Genomic DNA, 19,272 nt, shown 5'->3' with positions numbered 1-19,272 from the left:
GGAGTGGGTTCGGTCGACTGAACAGTGGGATCGGTAGACTAAACCTCCAGTACACCTATAAATTCAGACTCGAAGACAGAGGCCAGTACAACAACTTTTCTGATCAAAATTCCTACTTTGCAATCGTCTCGTCTTCATCTGTGCAGCAAGCTACACCATCCGGAAGTGCCGACTTAAGCTAAATCTCCATTTTATTTGTCGGTAAAATTTATTTTAAAGCTTGTATTTGTAATTCATTTAAGAAAGATAGTAGGGTGATACTATCTTGCTCCATTGTACGTTCTGCTTCTTTTTGAAGAATTTCGAAAGAAGAATTATAGTGGTTTGCTCACCGGTGCGGTCAAGGACCGCGAGCCATCGAGTAGGAGTCTAGCTAAGCTCCGAATGAAGTAAACAATCTGTCTCTTTTTACTTTCCGTTGTGCACGACTTTGATATAAAAGAAAAGATTAGTTTTAAAAAGAGCTATATTCACCCCCCCTCTATCGCTTCAAACGATCTATCAATTAGTTCCATGGCATATAGCTAAATGGGTAGAATTAAACCGATGTTGTTCTTTTGATGCCTAGGACCATTGTCTCTGATAGGGATACAAAGTTTTTGAGTAATTTTTGGAAGACTTTATGAGGGGAGATTAGGAATTAAATTGTTGTTCTCTACTACATGTCACCCCCAAACTGATGGCCAAACTGAAGTGGTCAATCGAACTTTGTCTTTATACTTTGCGCGGCCATTAACAAGAATTTGAGAATATGAGAAGATTGTCTACCTCATGTTGAATTTTCTTACAATAGGAGTATACATTCTACGACTCAATTTTCTCCATTTGAAATTATTTATGGTTTCAATCACTTGTCACCATTAGATTTGATTCCTTTAGTTGTAAGTGAGTATATAAACTTAGATGGTAAGCAGAAGGCCGAATTTGTAAAGAAGATTCATGAACAAGCATGACTGAATATTGAGAAAAGAACCCAGCAATACATGCAACATGCAAACAAGGGGCACAAGAAAATTGTATTTGAACTAGGAGAATGGATGTGGTTACACCTCCGAAAGGAGCAATTTCCAGAAAAACATCGTTCTAAACTTCTACCTCGAGGGGATGACCCATTTCAAGTATTAGAGCACATCAATTATAATGTCTACAAACTTGAACTATCAGGTGAGTATGGAGTACATTATACTTTTAATGTTGCTGACTTATCCCCGTTTGATGTAGGTGATGATTTGAGGACAAATCCTTTTCAAGAAGGGAAGAATGATGTATTCCCAAGGGCTGAAGCTAGGAGAGATCAGTTATCACTTCCGGAGGGCCCAATTACAAGATTGCGGGCAAAGCGTTTCATGGAAGCACTAAATGGACTAATCAAAGAACATTGGGCAGACTATGAGCAAGGAGAGACCAAGATAATCCCAACTTCTAGTTGTGGCCTAATCCACGTAATCGGGTATAACCATCCATCACTCGACCTCGCTTAACGGAAGAACACTAATAAGCATGGGAACTCGTTCATGCATGAAGACTTATGTATTTTAGATGGTTTAATGAAGCATGTGACTTGAGACTCTAATTGTGCATGCATTTATTTTGTTTTGGATTCCAAGATAGCTTGCATGAGGCAAGCCACATTGAGAATCTAATTGTGCATGCACTTATCTTGTACTTTTCCTTGTTCACTCCCATTATATAAGGGAGGGACATCTTAGTATGAGGCAACTTAGTTTTTGATAAGATTGTGTGCTCTCTTAGTTCTTGAAAGGACTTTCTGAACTTATTGAGTTTACTCTCGTGGAATCAACCCATCGAAACTTATCACCTCGGGTGTGGTATTTCTTTTCTTCGTAGACTTGGTTCGTTCCAGTTCTTGGTTACGGGTCAAGACTCACAATCTTGTCATTTAGTTCTTGGGGCTCTATCCACCTTTGTCTTGGGTTCCATCATATTTGTTGGTGGGGTTCGTATCAAGTGCTGTGAAGACTCTTGTTTCTGTGGAGTTCGTTCTTTACATGTATGAGGAGAAGTGTGGGTATCTCTATTTTCCCTTTTCCTTTGCTCAAACTCTTTAGATCTTGAAACTATGGTTTAGGTTGGTTATGGTGGTTCATGTATGATGAGACTTTTTTTTATTATGGTTCTTTAACAGCAATGTTTGAGAGGTTTATTATTTGATTGAATGTTGGTCTTTAAGTTAGCTGGTAAAGGTTGCAAATTTTGTTTTGGGTCCCCGACACGTGTGGTAAGTTAAGGGTCTTTTTAGTTATATTGTTTTTAAAATAAATAAAGACTCTAACATACATAATTTATCATATGGTTCCTTGAATAGATCTTTGGCATACTATGAGCACCATACTAGTCACTGAACAGATCTTTGTAGTATTTGGCACCCAACAGAGCATATTGATACCAATATAGGTTAAAGGTGCTTCATTTCATAGAGTTTACTATAAGTACCCGGCTAAATGAAAGATCAGCCTGAAATAGATTCAATGAAAGACATTCCAATTAAGCGGTCAGCTTAAGGACAGACAGAGATATATTTAGCAGACAAGCAGTAGACAATATTCTAATAGACTATCAAAGCTGTGGGAGAATATTCCTTAGGGATTTCCTCACTAATTGATTCGTTACAATAGTATATCTCAACAAGCTCAGCAAAGGCCTAAGGCATAAGCGACAAAAGAGGTACATCTATCGGTAGAAAAAGATTACTCGGACTATCATTGCTGATCACCTAGACTGTACTCTTTCCATCACCTAACAAACTATAACACAAGGGGCCACCTCACGATCTCGAAAGTTGTAAGAGGTGGTATATAAATGGGGATTATCTCCATTGGCAAGGTACGCAATTTACATCATCTAGAACTTACTCTAATGCATATCCACTACTGTTCTTCTACTTCGCCCACTTACCATAAAGTGTACTGACTTGAGCTTCGAAGGGCCTTGTCAGGGATCCCTTCACGGATCTTTGGTTACTAACGCTTTGTCGAATCGTTTGATTGTGTACAGGATCAGAAGAAGGTTCCATTTCCAGCTAAAGAAGACTTTTGCCGATCAACCAATCATCCAATAGAGCCAACGCACCATCTCCCTATCCTTCAGATAAGAACATCGGTATACATAATGTGTTCTATGTATCCATGCTAAGAAAGTATGTGTTGCATCCGACTCATATTCTGAAGGATGTGTCAATCTCTAGCCAAATGCAACCTATGAAGAGGTCTTGTGCGAATTCTAGGTCACAAGGAGTGTTAGTTGTGGAACAAAACCATTTGACTTGTCAAGGTTGGATGGTAGTATCATATTGACGATGAAGCAACCTGGGAGCTTGAAGAAAAGATCCAAGCTCAACACTCACACATGTTCACTTAAGGTGAGATTAGATTCTTCAGTATTTGAATTGATTAAACATGGCGTTGGTTACTTATCACACTTAAGTAGAAAATTTGGGAATTAAATTTTTATTAGTGGGGGAGAATATTAGATACAATAAATAAATAATAATAAAATAATAAGTGTTAATTAAGAAATAACCTTATAAAATTTTTAACAATTTTTTTGGATTTAAACTGAATTTGAATGACATTTTTAAGGGTGTAAGTCAATTAGGCTTTGAGTGAGCTTGTATGGAATATCACTTAAACTGGGAGTTGATTGATTTCATTAACTTACGGTTATAATTAATTAATATAAGAATAAATATAAAATCCTAAGTTTATTTCTCCTGATCCCATATCTTCTCTCGTGCCCTATCTCCCGATCTTATCATTGCCCCTTTGCATGAGGTCAATTCAGTGACACCGCAGCCACCACCGTCATGAGAGTCGATTGAGTTGGCCTTTGTGAGAGCCACTGGTCTCCCCATTGCACCGCTGCATCCCTCATTTATCACGATCCCCTTCTTCCCTTCTTCATCGCCACCTCTACTCCTCCCGAGCCCCTCTCTTGTCACCTCCACCACCAACAACGAGATCAGCACCGACCCTCTCCTCAATTAAGGGTTGTTGGAGATTTAAGTCAGTCTCCACTACAGACAATGTCGTTTGTTTCCCCAAGATTGCCTCTGTCGCTGCCTCTTAGAGCAATGCCGCCACCTCCTCTCTCCCTGTAATGCCCGAAAATTCTTAAAATAATTATTAGAAATATCCTAGTATTTTTCTTGAATTTTAGGATATTTTTATGGAATTTTTGTAATAGCGGAAGTAGAAAAAATAAATAGAAAACGAAAATAGCCTACGCGGGAATTGAACCCGAGACCTATTGGGTCCTACGACTTAAAGGGGAACTCTAGTAACCAGGAGAACCCAGCAGGGCCGTGCTGAAAGGAAAGGGAAACAATTTTATTTAAGTTAAAGGGGGGGGGAATTAATTCCTTAATATAAATAGGGAATTAAGTGAGGAGTTTTATTTTTATCGTGACTTACCTCTTCTCCTCACCCTAATCCCGCTGAACCTCCCTTCTCCTCCTCCTTCTCTCGGCGCATCAAGCCTAAGGGCTCTAGGAGCACCTTCCGGCGATGACTCCGATACGAGGACGCTTCCCTTCGCGAGAGGAACACGTAGACGCGAGAGAATCGTCGAGAAGATCGTCCCCACCGGAAATCTAGCGATTAGATTTGTAAGAAAATCCGAACAGGAGGTAAGAAACCCCTCACCTGCAGTATAAGTAGCTTCCGTATGATTTTTAGGCATTAGTTTAATTTTATGTAGTTTTTGGCACACAAGGTGTGCATTAGCGCACACCGAGTGCTCGATTAAATGCTTAGCTCAGGTAAATGCCACCTTAGGCATTTTAATAGCTTAGATAAATGCAATAGAAGTATTTTACAGCTCATGTAGTCTTGCTACAGCTTTTATGGGACTAGATGTCCAATGGGTGGGCTCCCACAGTCGCCTCTAGGTTCAGACAACCTAGTTCTAGGTTTAGATAACCTAGTAAAAGCAAGACAAGAAATATTAGCTATGTTCAGTATTTTACTTTTAGCAATGGCACTGTACTGGATTAGATATCCATTGGATTGGACTTCCATAGTCGTCCCTAGGTTCAGATAACCTAGTAACCCTACTATATTCGGGACTTGCAAACCCGGGTCTAGTTAGGGATGCGCGCATAGCATGTACAGATGTCGGGCCCATCAGCAGCATGATTATGTATTTTCATCTATCTATGATTAAATAGTTTTCAAAACTCACAAATCAGTTGTGTATACAGTTTAAACTCAGCTCTAGCTTGGATTTAGTTTTAGCTCAGTTCATGCTTCAGCTTAGTTTTCATTATTGATACATGTGATAGTTCTATGATCAGTTCTGCTTTCTATGTGTTGTATGTCATGCCATGCTTAGCATATTCAGAATGTATTTCAAATAGCATGTTTTAGAAACATAATTTGCATCGTGTGCATGTTTTGTGAGGTAGATGGTTTCTTACTAAGCATAAAGCTTACAGATACTCTTTCCTTATACTGCAGATAAAGGTAAAGGAAAGATGGACTAGCGGAGGCTGGAGGACAATGCAACGACGGTGTGTGTGGAAAAAAGAACTTGGAATAACGATGTTTGGGAACTAGCCCACTTAGAACATAACAGTCTCTTTATGTCATTACTTTCCTACACTTTGGTTGTTTAAGTGTTCAGAATGGTGACAGTTATGCATAGAATCTTTAGTAGTCCTGAATATTTAGATTACACCCCTTAACACACATAGAATAAAGAAATGATAATAGCTTAGCCAAGTTTTAATTAGCACAGCTTCCGCATCTAGCTTTAGTGATGGTCATGGATATAGTTTACCACAGCATAATGTGACGGTCCGGCCTTACAGCCTAGCCAGTAGAAGGCGGGTCATTACAGAGTGGTATCAGAGCCAAGTTCCATACTTCCTTCACACACATCAGCATTGAACCTGCAACTTCTAAGTAAGAATACCTCTCACTTTGTTATGTTTTTTGCTTTCCTTTTTGTAGATAACTAAAGTATGCTTATCTGTGATAGTAACTAACATGATAGTATTAGCTATGTAAACATGATGCTTTAGTTATGTATGTCCTCTCTTCCTTTAGAAATAGCAAGAGGACGCCCAGCAAGAAGGGCACCAGCTACTGAGCCCCAGCACGAGGCAGGCAGTTCAGTGCCTCCCCCAGACCTTACAACATTAGTGGCTCAGTTACAGCAGCAGCTAGCTGAACAGCAACAGGAGATAGCAACCTTAAAGGCTAACCAGCAGAATACTCCCACAGTCACCCCGGAACCAAACTTAGCAATGCCAGTAGTCTTAGAGGTTCCACCAGTCCAGCCTATAGCACCAGTAGCCCCAGCAACAGAGGCAAGAAGAGAAGCCTATCTGATCTAGTGGCAGAGAGTCAAGCCCGAGAACTTCTCTGGCACCAGTGAACCATGGGATGCTCAAGCCTGGTTCAAAACACTGGAGAGCACGATGGAGCTTCTGGACTGGCCAGAGCATGAAAAGGTGAAATGCGCCTCCTTCTGCTTGACAGTAAATGCACGTATGTGGTGGGAGAGAGTTAGAGCGAAGTGCCCAGTGAACCAGATGATGTGGACCAACTTCGAGAAAGAATTCTTCGAGGAGTTCTTTCACATGCGGGTCACAAACCGCCACTACGACGAGTTCACGGAGTTTCACCAGGGCAACCTATCAGTTGAGTAAGCTGTGAAGAAATTCAATAGATTGGCTCATCTATGCCCTGAACTAGTCAGCATAGAAAAAGAACGGGTTCGGTTGATGCTTAAGATGCTGAGGCCGAAAATAGCAATGAACGTGGCTGGCGGCGTTCATAGCCCGCAAACCACCGAGGAACTAGTCAGCAGTGCTCTGCCCACCGAGCACTACAAGAATAATATCAAGCAGCAGAAGCAAGTTCTCTCAGAGATCAAAGGGCAAGGAGGCTCAGGTACTCAGAAACAACAGGGCCACAGCTCTAACTGGAAAGGGAACTCCAGCAACAAGCGCAAACCAGGGAGTTACCCAAAGGGAGGACCAGCCAGCAAACAGCCTAGTTATCCCAAGTGTGATACTTGTGGGAAATTTCACTCAGGAGTTTGTCGCAAGGGCACACGAGGATGCTTTGAATGTGGACAAGAAGGGTATATGGCTAAGTAATGCCCGAACAAGACAAGTCTTCCTCAACCACAGCCGATACAGTATGGAGGCCAGCCAGCACAGCTACATCAGATGCAGGCCGCTTTAGATGGTCCACACATCAGCCAGGGCAGACTAGAAGCCCCTCCAGCTACGACCAATGCGAGGATCTACGCACTCACCAGAGAGGACGTAGCGAATGCCTCGACAGTTGTTACAGGTCAGATCATTATTTTACAGCAAAGTACAACTGTCTTATTTGATACTGGGGCAACTCATTCCTATATATCCAGGATGTTTTCTGAAAAGTTAGGGATACCCTCAGAGGGACTCAGTAGTCAGTTTCTGACGACACTACCTTCGGGAGAAATTATGTCATCCACGCACTGGCTCAGAGCAGTGCCAGTCATTATAGCAGACAGAGAACTCTTTTGTGATCTGATAGTGCTAGACATGACTGATTACTCTATAGAGTGCCGTAAATAGAAAGTCGTATTCCAACCTGAAGCAGAAGTGCAGTTTGAATACGTCGGAGAACCAAAGAGAAAAGTCAAGAAGTTTCTCTCAGCTATGAAAGCACAGAGATTAATGGATTCAGGATGTATGAGATTTTTAGCACACGTAGTCAGTACCAGTCAGGACAAGGACCAACAGCTAGCAGAGGTCCGAGTCGTATGTGACTACCCAGCAGTCTTCCCTGAAGAGTTACCAGGCCTAGCACCAGACAGGGAGATTGAATTCGAGATAGAACTCATTCCCGATACAAATCCTATCTCTAAAGCACCCTACCGCATGGCTCCAGCATAACTGAAGGAACTTCATGAGCAACTACAGGAGCTGCTTGACAAACGCTTCATACGCCCTAGTCACTCACCATGGGGGCGCATGTATTGTTCGTGAAGAAGAAGGATGGGAGCATGCGCCTGTGTATAGATTACCGGGCACTGAATCAAGTCACAATAAAGAACAGGTATCCTCTTCCCAGAATTGATGACCTGTTTGATCATCTAAAGGGAGCAGCAGTGTTTTCGAAAATAGACCTCAGATCAGATTATCATCAGGTGAAAGTTAAAGAAGGGGATATACCCAAGACAGCATTCAGGACTAGATACGGACACTACAAGTTCGTAGTCATGCCCTTTGGCGTGACAAATGCTCCAGCTACTTTCATGGACCTCATGAACAGGGTATTCAGAGAATATTTAGATAAGTTTGTTATCGTATTCATCGATGGCATCCTTATCTATTCAGGAACTCAGGAAGAACACGCCGAGCACCTGAGAATAGTATTGCAGACCCTTCAGCAGAACCAGCTATACGCCAAGTTCACGAAATGTGAATTTTGGTTAGATCAGGTGTCCTTCCTGGGTCACATCATCTCAAAGGATGGTATCATGGTAGACCCCAGTAAGATAGAAGCTATGAGTAGTTGGAAAAGACCCAAGAACGCCAGTGAGATCAGAAGCTTTCTGGGATTAGCAGGTTATTACAGAAAGTTCGTAGAAGATTTCTCCAAGATAGCCTCCCCACTGACAGCTCTTACCAGGAAGAACAGAAGGTTTCAGTGGACAGAGGACTGTGAGAACAGCTTTAGCGAGCTAAAGAGGAGATTGACCAGTGTACCTATTCTGACTCTACCAGAAAACACATGCAGCTTTGACATTTATAGTGATGCCTCTAAATTGGGACTAGGAGCAGTGCTGATGCAAAATGGCAAGGTGATCGCCTATGCCTCCAGACAACTCAAAGACTATGAGAGGAACAATCCTACTCATGATCTTGAGCTTGCAGCAGTCGTGTTCGCTCTCAAAATTTGGAGACATTACCTGTATGGAGCTCAGTGTAGAGTGTACTCAGATCATCAAAGTCAGAAGTATTTCTTCACTTAGAAGGATCTGAATATGCGACAGCGCATATGGCTAGAGCTGGTCAAGGACTATGACATAGACATCCTCTACCACCTAGGAAAAGCTAATAAGGTAGCAGATGCACTTAGCAGAAAGTCCAGTGCTACCTTACTATCCCTAGCAGCCATGTCACAGCCCCTACAGAAGGAGATCACAGATTTCAGTCTCGAACTCATAGTGGGACAGCTCTCTACTATGACCTTAGCATCTACCCTGCTTGGTGACATCCATACAGCTCAGGAACAGGATCCTGAAATTCAGAAAATCAAGCAAGGGTTACCAGAATCAGAAAGCAGAGAATTCAGAGTGTCCGTTAGTGGGGTATTGTACTTTGGTGACAGACTTTGTGTTTCAGATCAGGACGAACTAAAGAGGAAGATCTTAGATGAGGCTCACAGGACTCCTTATGCGATGCATCCAGGTTCCACCAAGATGTACCAAGATCTAAAGAAACGATTTTGGTGGCCCGGGATGAAAAGAGACATCGCTAGATATGTTAGCACCTGTCTGACCTGTCAGAGGGTCAAGGCAGAACACCAGAGACAAGGAGGAGTTCTGCAGCCTATCCAGATTCCAGAATGGAAGTGGGAAGATATTTCCATGGATTTCATAATGGGATTACCCAGAACTACGAATGGTTTTGATACCATCTGGGTAATAGTTGACAGGTTAACTAAATCAGCCCACTTCTTTGCTATCAGAATATCCTATTCCATGGAACAGCTAGCTCAGTTATATCTCAAGGAGATCGTCAGACTGCATGGAGTCCCACGAACCATCATTTCAGACAGAGACAATAGGTTCACGTCACACTTCTGGGAGTGTGTACAGTCAGCATTGGGCACTAAGTTAAAATTCAGCACAACCTTCCATCCTCAGATAGATGGTCAGACAGAGCGAGTAAATCAAGTACTCGAAGATATGATCCGAGCATGTGCCCTAGACTTCAAGGGAAGTTGGTGCAAATATCTGAGTTTAGCAGAATTTGCATACAACAATAGCTATCAGGCCACTATCGGTATCGCACCTTACGAGGCTCTCTATGGGCGGAGGTGTAGATCTCCAATCTGCTGGTATGAGAGTGGTGAACAAAAAGAACTAGAACTTCAGACAGATCTAGTAGCAGATATCACAGCAGCTATACAGCAGATCCGCCAGAGGATAGAGACAGCTCAGAGCCGCCAGAAAAGCTATGCTGATACACGGCATAGACCGTTAGAGTTTTCAGTTGGGGATTCAGTATTCCTCAAAGTAGCTCCCATGAAGGGAGTAATGCGTTTTGGGAAGAAGGGCAAACAAAGTCCCAGATATGTGGGACCATACCTTTTCAGCAGAAGAGTTGGCAAGGTAGCATATGAGCTAGAGCTACTCCAGGAAATGTCAGCTATCCACAATGTATTTCATGTCTCTATGCTGAAGAAGCATATCCCAGATGCCACCCAGGTGATTGAGCCCCAGTCGGTACAAGTCCGTGAAGACCTCAGCTATGATAGTCGGCCTACTCAGATAGTAGATCGAGCAGTAAAGAAATTACGGAACAAGGAGGTACCATTAGTAAAAGTCATTTGGCAAAATCACACAGCAGAAGAGGCAACATGGGAGACAGAAGCCAGCATGAGACAGAAGTACCCAGAGTTAATCTAAGTTCGAGGACCAACTTTTTATAAGGTATGAGGGATTGTAACGTCTGAAAATTCTCAAAATAATTATTAGAAATATCCTAGTATTTTTCTGGAATTTTAGGATATTTTTATGGAATTTTTAGAATAGCGGAAGTAGCAAAAATAAATAGAAAACGAAAATAGCCTACGCGGGAATTGAACCCGAGACCTATTGGGTCTTACGACTTAAAGGTGAACTCTAGTAACCAGGAGAACCCAGCAGGGCTGTGCTGAAAGGAAAGGGAAACAATTTTATTTAAGTTAAAGGGGGGGGGGGGGAATTAATTCCTTAATATAAATAGGGAATTAAGTGAGGAGTTTTATTTTTATAGTGACTTACCTCTTCTCCTCACCCTAATCCCGCCGAACCTCCCTTCTCCTCCTCCTTCTCTCAGCGCATCAAGCCTAAGGGCTCTAGGAGCACCTTCCGGCGACGACTCCGATACGAGGACGCTTCCCTTAGCGAGAGGAACACGTAGACGTGAGAGAATCGTCGAGAAGATCGTCCCCACCGGAAATCTAGCGATTAGATTTGTAAGAAAATCTGAACAAGAGGTAAGAAACCCCTCACCTGCAGTATAAGTAGATTCTGTATGATTTTTAGGCATTAGTTTAATTTTATGCAGTTTTTGGCACACAGGGTGTGCATTAGCGCACACCGAGTGCTCGATTAAATGCTTAGCTCAGGTAAATGCCACCTTAGGCATTTTAATAGCCTATATAAATGCAATAGAAGCATTTTATAGCTCATGTAGTCTTGCTACAGCTTTTATGGGACTAGATGTCCAATGGGTGGGCTCTCACAGTCGCCTCTAGGTTCAGACAACCTAGTTCTAGGTTTAGATAACCTAGTAAAAGCAAGACAAGAAATATTAGCTATGTTCAGTATTTTACTTTTAGCAATGACACTGTACTGGATTAGATATCCATTGGGTTGGACTCCCATAGTCGTCCCTAGGTTCAGATAACCTAGTAACCCTACTAGATTCGGGATTTGCAAACCCGGGTCTAGTTAGGGATGCGCGCATAGCATGTACAGATGTCGGGCCCATCAGCAGCATGATTATGTATTTTCATCTATCTATAATTAAATAGTTTTCAAAACTCACAAATAAGTTGTGTATACAGTTTAAACTCAGCTCTAGCTTGGTTTTAGTTTTAGCTCAGTTCATGCTTCAGCTTAGTTTTCATTATTGATACATGTGATAGTTCTATGATCAGTTCTGCTTTCTATGTGTTGTATGTCATGCCATGCTTAGCATATTCAGAATGTATTTCAAATAGCATGTTTTAAAAACATAATTTGCATCGTGTGCATGTTTTGTGAGGTAGATGGTTTCTTACTAAGCATAAAGCTTACAAATACTCTTTCCTTATACTGCAGATAAAGGTAAAAGAAAGATGGACTAGCAGATGCTGGAGGACAATGCAACGACGGTGTGTGTGGAAAAAAGAACTTGGAATAACGATGTTTGGGAACTAGCCCACTTAGAACATAGCATTCTCTTTATGTCATTACTTTCCTGCACTTTGGTTGTTTAAGTGTTCAGAATGGTGACAGTTATGCATAGAATCTTTAGTAGTCATGAATAGTTAGATTACACCCCTTAGCACACATAAAATAAAGAAATGATAATAGCTTAGCCAAGTTTTAATTAGCACAGCTTCCGCATCTAGCTTTAGTGATGGTCATGGATATAGTTTAGCACAACATAATATGACGGTCCGGCCTTACAGCCTAGCCAGTAGAAAGCGGGTCGTTACACTCCCCCACACGGCAGTTCCTGTCACAGTCTACAATAGTTGGCTGCACCATAATCACTTACGGGTGCTACTGAGCATCAACTAGACCCCCTGCCATGAGTTGTCGGACAAGGAGCTATAGGTCAATTGGGTGACAAATTTTGTTAATTTGAGAATATTAAATTAGAATCCAATGTTGGTTAATTGTTCAATTAATAGTGGTTAGGTTGACAAGTTGATGGAATTAAACTTCATTGGAGTGAGGAAATCATGATAATTTAATAGTAAAGTTTAATTGAATCTGATTACTAAATTGGTTTGAGAATTGGGTAAGGAAATTTAAGAATAAACACTTGATAACATAGACATAGAGATAACCCATTAAGCCTAATTCAATACTTTTTTGTAGAGAATTATCCTACCTTTCAAGGTGACACTCTAGATGTCCAGTTAAAGGGTTATCCTTATCACTAGGTCTCCTCAGTCATATGATCTAGAGCATCCCCTATATAGAGTGAACAAAATAATACAATAATTCAATCATACATAAAATTTAAACACAAACAACCCATACACACATAAGATCAAATGGATACAAGGTATAAGCAATGTCATATGGAAAGGAAATTGGCAAATCCAATAAGTACGTATCAATCACACATCATAACTACTCCCTTAATCCTAGAACAATGAGATCTACTCAATAAAAAGATGAAATCAATCCAAAGTTATTGAAATTACAAGCTTACAACTAAAATCAAGAGAGAAAGGGTAAGAAACTTATCCAGGACGTCGAGTGGTCTTCGGATGGTCCTTTGCTTCCAGAGTCAAGGTGGATAATGAATACGACTTCAGATCTTCGATTAGAGTGTGAGAAGAATGTAGACCTGGATCAAGATGGATCTCCCAAGAGGGAGAACCTTCCTCCCTAACACATGGGGGAGACACCCCCTTTTATAGAGTAGAACATGGCTTGCACTCAACCCGTGTCATGATCGTGCCTTTTGGCATGACCAAGGCTTAAATCCATTATGCTAAAATGGTATGGTCATGATAGTTGACATAGATAGGGTATGAAGCCTCTCTACAACAATGGCACGACCATACCCTGAATCAACTCTGGAAATTTGGCATGATTGTGTGAAACCACACGGCCTTAGCTTGATTGTGCTCTAGTGGAGTGGCATGGTCATGAGAAACCACACGACCTTAGCTAGGTTCTTCTCTAGTTGAGTGGGGTAGTTGTGTCCTTTAGCACGACTGTGTGCTACTTGCCCACGGTTGTAGAGTTATGGTTGTGTAAAGCCACACGGTCGGGGCTCGGCTCTTCTTCTTTTCTACCTCTATAACACGTTTTAACACTATTTTCACTCCAAAATGCATCCTGTCAGCAGTAAACCAAACATGAGTAGATCTATGACAAAGGGAATAATTATGCTTAAAATATGATAAAGAGGGATAAAAATACATAGAATATACACAAAGGAAGCAAGTGAATGTGCGTTAAAACATGCATAAAAGTATATATAATCTACGTACATTACACCCCCAAACTTGAACCTTTGCTTGTCCTCAAGCAAAATGCTGCAATCTAGATCCATGTGCTCATATATTGTATCATAATCTATAGTGCACCAATCCAACTCTATCAACTAGTTTTATTTGTGGACAAGATCGTAGAGTAAGCTAAGCATGGCCTAAACATAAGTTCTTGTGCATAATGCAATAAGTGACCCAAGCTCTTCAAGTTTCAATCTTTAATCATAGTCAAGTTGTTATCCAAATGAGTTCATGTGTTTTGGTGATAGAAACTTACCTATCACATACTTGGTTCATATTTCATAGTCTACCCAAGATCTCAAAGACGTGCTTGATATCAAGAGAAATATAATATTTATTTCTTCAGTAATCTAACTCGGTCTAAAAGGGGTAACTTGCTAGTTTCCACTTGTGAAATTATTTTTTATATCCATTATTCTCTTCTTTTTTTCTCTTTTTTTATAAAGTGATTGCATTGTTCAACACTTGAATTTATCATCATTTTTTTTGTACTTTAGATGCAACACTAACAACTATAAACTATAGGGACATTTTAATTTTTCCAAATAAGCTTACATGATACGAGCATCATCCAATAATCAAGATGTGGTCTAAGAAATCATCATGAAAACCCCAAGCACTAACAAATCATATGAATCATGACTACTTCAGTGTTATCTATATTCAACCTTAAGCAAAGTGAAAATAAGATCCCTAAGATCAGGCCAAACCTCAAATATGTTTCATTACAATACAATGCTCACTTCGTGATACTAGATATAGCTAGAGAAAAGAAGTTCACCAAACATACTAGCACTATCTCCCACAATAGCATGAATCAAGAAATAAACATGCTAACAAATTTGCTATTGGACAAGTCAGCAGCAAGGTGAAGATTAATATTCTCAAAATGCCATAAAAATGGCAAACAAGACTATCAAAACAACTAAAGAAAAATTACAGTCAAAGTAAAAACTGACATGAAGATAAGCAAAATGAAATTGAAATGACCAATGAAAACACCCCTAAGGAAATCTACTAATAAATCATTCATCATTCTCTGATATTTCTCAATATATTAAACAATATTGGAGAAAAATGGGTCTCCATTGAGCTCAAAAACTCAAGGGTAAGGCGGTGGTAAGTTGGTTGGTGTGAATACATCATGTCATTCCAGTCAAAGATACTAATTAACCAATCTATGTCCTCTTTAATCCCTAAGACTTCCATAGTAGTAGGGTACAAGTATCTAGTGGAAACCAATTTCTAGGTAGCAAGAGAATGAAATCTAGACTTTTGATCATTATTTCTAAAAATAACACCATACTTGTTATCATTACCTTCATCGTGCGAGATCTGTTTGCCAGTCTTTGGATTTTCACCTCTGCTAGATCCTCCACTTTCCCAGTGGATTCTCTTTAAAATGTTAGACATGATTGAAAGACATGTAGGGGAGAGTGATTATTGAAGAGGTAAAGGGGTGTTCTTGAAGAAATGAAAAGGGATCTTGAGAGAGAGAAGAAGATCTTGGAGAAGAGAGGAAATCTTAGGGAAGGAGGAGAGGACTCCTAGATCTAGATCTAAGTCTTGGAGAAAAGAGATTTGAGAATCTTTGAGGTGAAGATTGAGATGGAGATGAAGAGGAAGAGGAGGATCGTTGGCTTTTTCTTAAGATTGAGGAGAGAGGGAAGTTGGGTGTGAAAGAAGAAGAGAGAATTGAGGAAGTAGAGAGGATAGGGGTGTTGGCGGACATTTTTTTTTTCAAAGCATAGCCCTGCACATGGCTATGCAAAATGACACGAACGCAACTTGAATACCCTTTGCCAAAACCATACGGCCATGTCTTTTGACACGACCTCACCTTGACTCTTCTTGGTCTAATTAAAAGGTCATGTCAAATGACACGACTATGGCTTGAATCCCTTCAACATAGCCGTGTCAAATGACACGACCATGCTCTGTTGTTCTCGGTGAGTAGACATGGTCGGGGCTTGAGATGTGTGTGTTGTTTAGTTTTTCCATGTCCTTTTTCCTTTTTGTCTTTACCGGTGCCTCCACACCCATGGGAGGATCATGGCTAGCACGTGAAAGGCACAATAGATATGAAAAAAAAAATAAAAGTGCATTAGATAAACTAAAAAAGAAAGAAAAATGCAATAAAATGAAAAAAAAAAAATCCTTGGATTGCCTCCTAAGTAGCACTTATTTTAGGTCTTTAGCTCGACCTCATCTAAGCTCATTTTAGAGCTATGTAATCAGAGGGATGGATTTTTCCTCTGATGGTGGGTGCTCAAGCTCCCTCCTTCATCTAGCCTCTTGCCAGGCAGATATATTTTTTATTTTTATTTGGGGCCTTCTCCTAATGCTTGCTAGGTTATGTTCAATGTCTGGCGGCCTCCTGTGAGGATAGAAATTCCATTAATCAATTTGGCATATATCTACCATGCTAGAGTCAATTAAAAGAAGAGAGACATGTTTAGGAGATTTAGATAGGTCAAATTCCAACCTTTCCATATCTATCACTAGAGATAGTTTATGATTTTTGACATCAATAATAGCTCCTATAGTGGCGAGGAATGTCCTTCCCTAAATTATTGGGATCTTAGGATCCTTCTCCATGTCAAGTACAACAAAATTGGTGGGTATAATACAATCACCCACCTCTACTGGCACATCTTTAACGATATCCATAGGGTACCTAAATGAGTTTAAAGTCATTGAGACCTAATTTATTACAAATTGAATAAGAAATGAGGCTAAAACTCACCCCCAAATCACCAAAATCATTCTCAATACTAGTGATCCCTATCTTACAAGGGATAGAAAAGCTACTCGGATCTTGGAGCTTTGGGGGCATTGTGTTGAAATAGCATGCTACACTCCTTAGTTAGTGTTATGGTCTCATAGTCTTCCTTCTTCCATCTGTGGACATAGTCTCTTTAAGAAATTTGGTAAATTTTAGCATTTGGTACAATGCATCTATTAATGGGACCTTAATGTAGAGTTTTTTTTTTAAAATTTTTTCCATGAATTTTCCAAATTCTTCATCCTTTTTGGTGATGGCTAATCTCTAGGGAAAAGGAATTGTTTAACTTGTTACTGGTGGAGGAAGCTCTTCAACCTTCTCAGTAATCTCTTCCTTTCTTGTGTGCCACTTAAATGAGATGAGGAAGGAGACAACTCTCCAAAAATGTCAATTCCTTCGTTGGGGCAGTCACTTGGGGATCTCCCACGGTCCGTCCGCTTTGAAGCTAAATTCTATTGCAATGCTCAACAAAGTTTACATCTGATTTCCCTAAAAAAACTCCTAATGCTCTTGAGGATGACGAAGCTAGCTGTGCTATTTGGCTATCAAGAATCTTCTGTTGTTTTTCAAAATTTTCCATACTTTGAGTGAGTTGCTTGATATCATTTTTCATTTCTAATTATGTCGCATGAACTTCCTCAAGCAACTTTTCAAATCAAGAATGTTGATAGTCTTGTTGTTATTGTTGCTCTGGATAGCTTTGTTTTTGCCCCTGATTGATAGCTCTACCTTTGACCCATAGATGGCCCCTGGTCTTGATTATTTCTATAGAAAAAATTTGGATAGTTTCTCCAGTCCGAATTATATGTATTTAAGTACGGGATGTTTTGCCTTGGGTTGAAACTAGTTATAGCACCACATTGCTCAAATTGTTCAAGTTGAGAAGAGATGACCCCAAGTGAGCAAGCGTCTTGTGCATGTTCCATACTTCCACAAGAGTCACATATTCCTACAATAGCATTTATTGTACCAATACCCATTGATTTGAGCTTCCTTATTAAGGTGTCCATTTTTGCTGACATCAGTGTAAATGTATCAGCATCAAATTTGCCTGATACCTTCATTGGGTTTCCAAGGAAGGAGCTCCCACTTCTCTCTAATGTCCACTTGTGGTGGTTAAGAGCCACACTTTCAATGATATCTTTGACTTCATCTAAATTTTTGTTTATTAGTGCCCCTCCAACAGCAGAGTCTAAAGATACTTTAGTGTGATAGTTGATGTCATTATAAAATGTATGATGCAATGACCATTTTTCCAAATCATAGTGTGGGCACAGTTTGAGCATGTTTTTAAATCTATCCCAAGCTTCATATAAAGATTCTGTGTCGTCCTACCAGAAGCTAGCAATTAAATTATGCATATACGTTGTTTTGCTTGGTGGATAAAACTTGTCAAGGAATAACTTCTCACATTGTTCCTATGATGTAATACTGTTGGCCGGCAAAGAAGTAAAGCACAACTTGTCTCTATCTCTCAAAGAAAAACCAAATAGCATTAATCTCACTACCTTTGCTAGGACTCTATTCATCTTCATTGTCCCGCATATCTCATAGAAAACCTCTTGGTGCAAGTTTGGATCTTTGTGTGGTCCACCCCTAAATTGATATTGTTGCACCATTGTGATCACTGTAGGCTTGATCTCAAAATTATTAGCTTCAATGTAGACCGAAGACCACGAGCATAAGGTATTGCATAATCCTTGAGTGGTTTGTTTGTCATTTGAGAAGTTACTTGTTCTTCTTGTTGTCTTTATAGATTTCTTCTTCTACGGAAAGTTTTGTCAATCTCGGGATCAAGAGGTAATAGATTCCCTATAGAATTTGATCTTTACATGCAAGGACAAGACTAAATTCAAATCTAAATTGAACTAAAGTGCAGAAATTAAATTACAGAAAAATAGAGTGTATAAATTGAAAATAAAAAAAATGAAGGTTCAAAATTTCAAGAATAGAATTAAAATGTAAGAAATAAATTGTAGAATTTAATTTGCAAGAAAGAAAGATGCAGAAGAGTAAATATAGAATGTAAGATATATACAAAGTAGAGAAAGTAAAAATTATTTACAAAATAAAAAAGAAAACAAAGTTTAGACTAACTCAAGCATTTGTCTACTAATGTTATTTGTGCAGTCCCTGGCAACGACGTCAAAAATATAATGTATACAATCCACAAGTTTACGGTTATCCTCAAATAATAAAAGATATCGAACCCACAAGGACTAATATAAGCACTAGGGACTCTCATGACGAATTAGCTAAATGATTGGGAGTTGGGAATCTATGCACTTAAAGTAGAGAGAAGTAAAGAAGAGAGGAAGTAGAGAGAGTTGATTGAGGAACCTTGGTCGAGAGGAATGTTCTAAGAGTTCAATTTTATTGTGATGCTAACTGATGTGATTAGAATTACCTATTACCCTTTCTCTATCCCTATACACATGTAGGAAGCTTGATTCAATACCGATACTACCTTGTGACGGTTGTGACAGAGTGTAATCCCTTTTAATATCTATTGCT

The 19,272-nt window shown here is 40.0% G+C and overlaps 1 non-coding gene across 1 annotated transcript; it reads left to right on the top strand.

Annotated features, from left to right (window-relative positions):
• The first annotated feature begins 18,015 nt into the window (after nt 1-18,015).
• On the top strand, nt 18,016-18,121 carry LOC122013173. Its single transcript, XR_006120505.1, has one exon. It is a non-coding gene; the product is annotated as a small nucleolar RNA R71 (small nucleolar RNA).
• The last annotated feature ends 1,151 nt before the right edge of the window (nt 18,122-19,272 follow it).

This window comes from Zingiber officinale, chromosome 8A (genome assembly GCF_018446385.1).
Source record: "Zingiber officinale cultivar Zhangliang chromosome 8A, Zo_v1.1, whole genome shotgun sequence".
Classification (NCBI taxonomy): Eukaryota; Viridiplantae; Streptophyta; class Magnoliopsida; order Zingiberales; family Zingiberaceae; genus Zingiber; species Zingiber officinale.
This window is presented reverse-complemented; position numbering and strand designations above follow the sequence as displayed.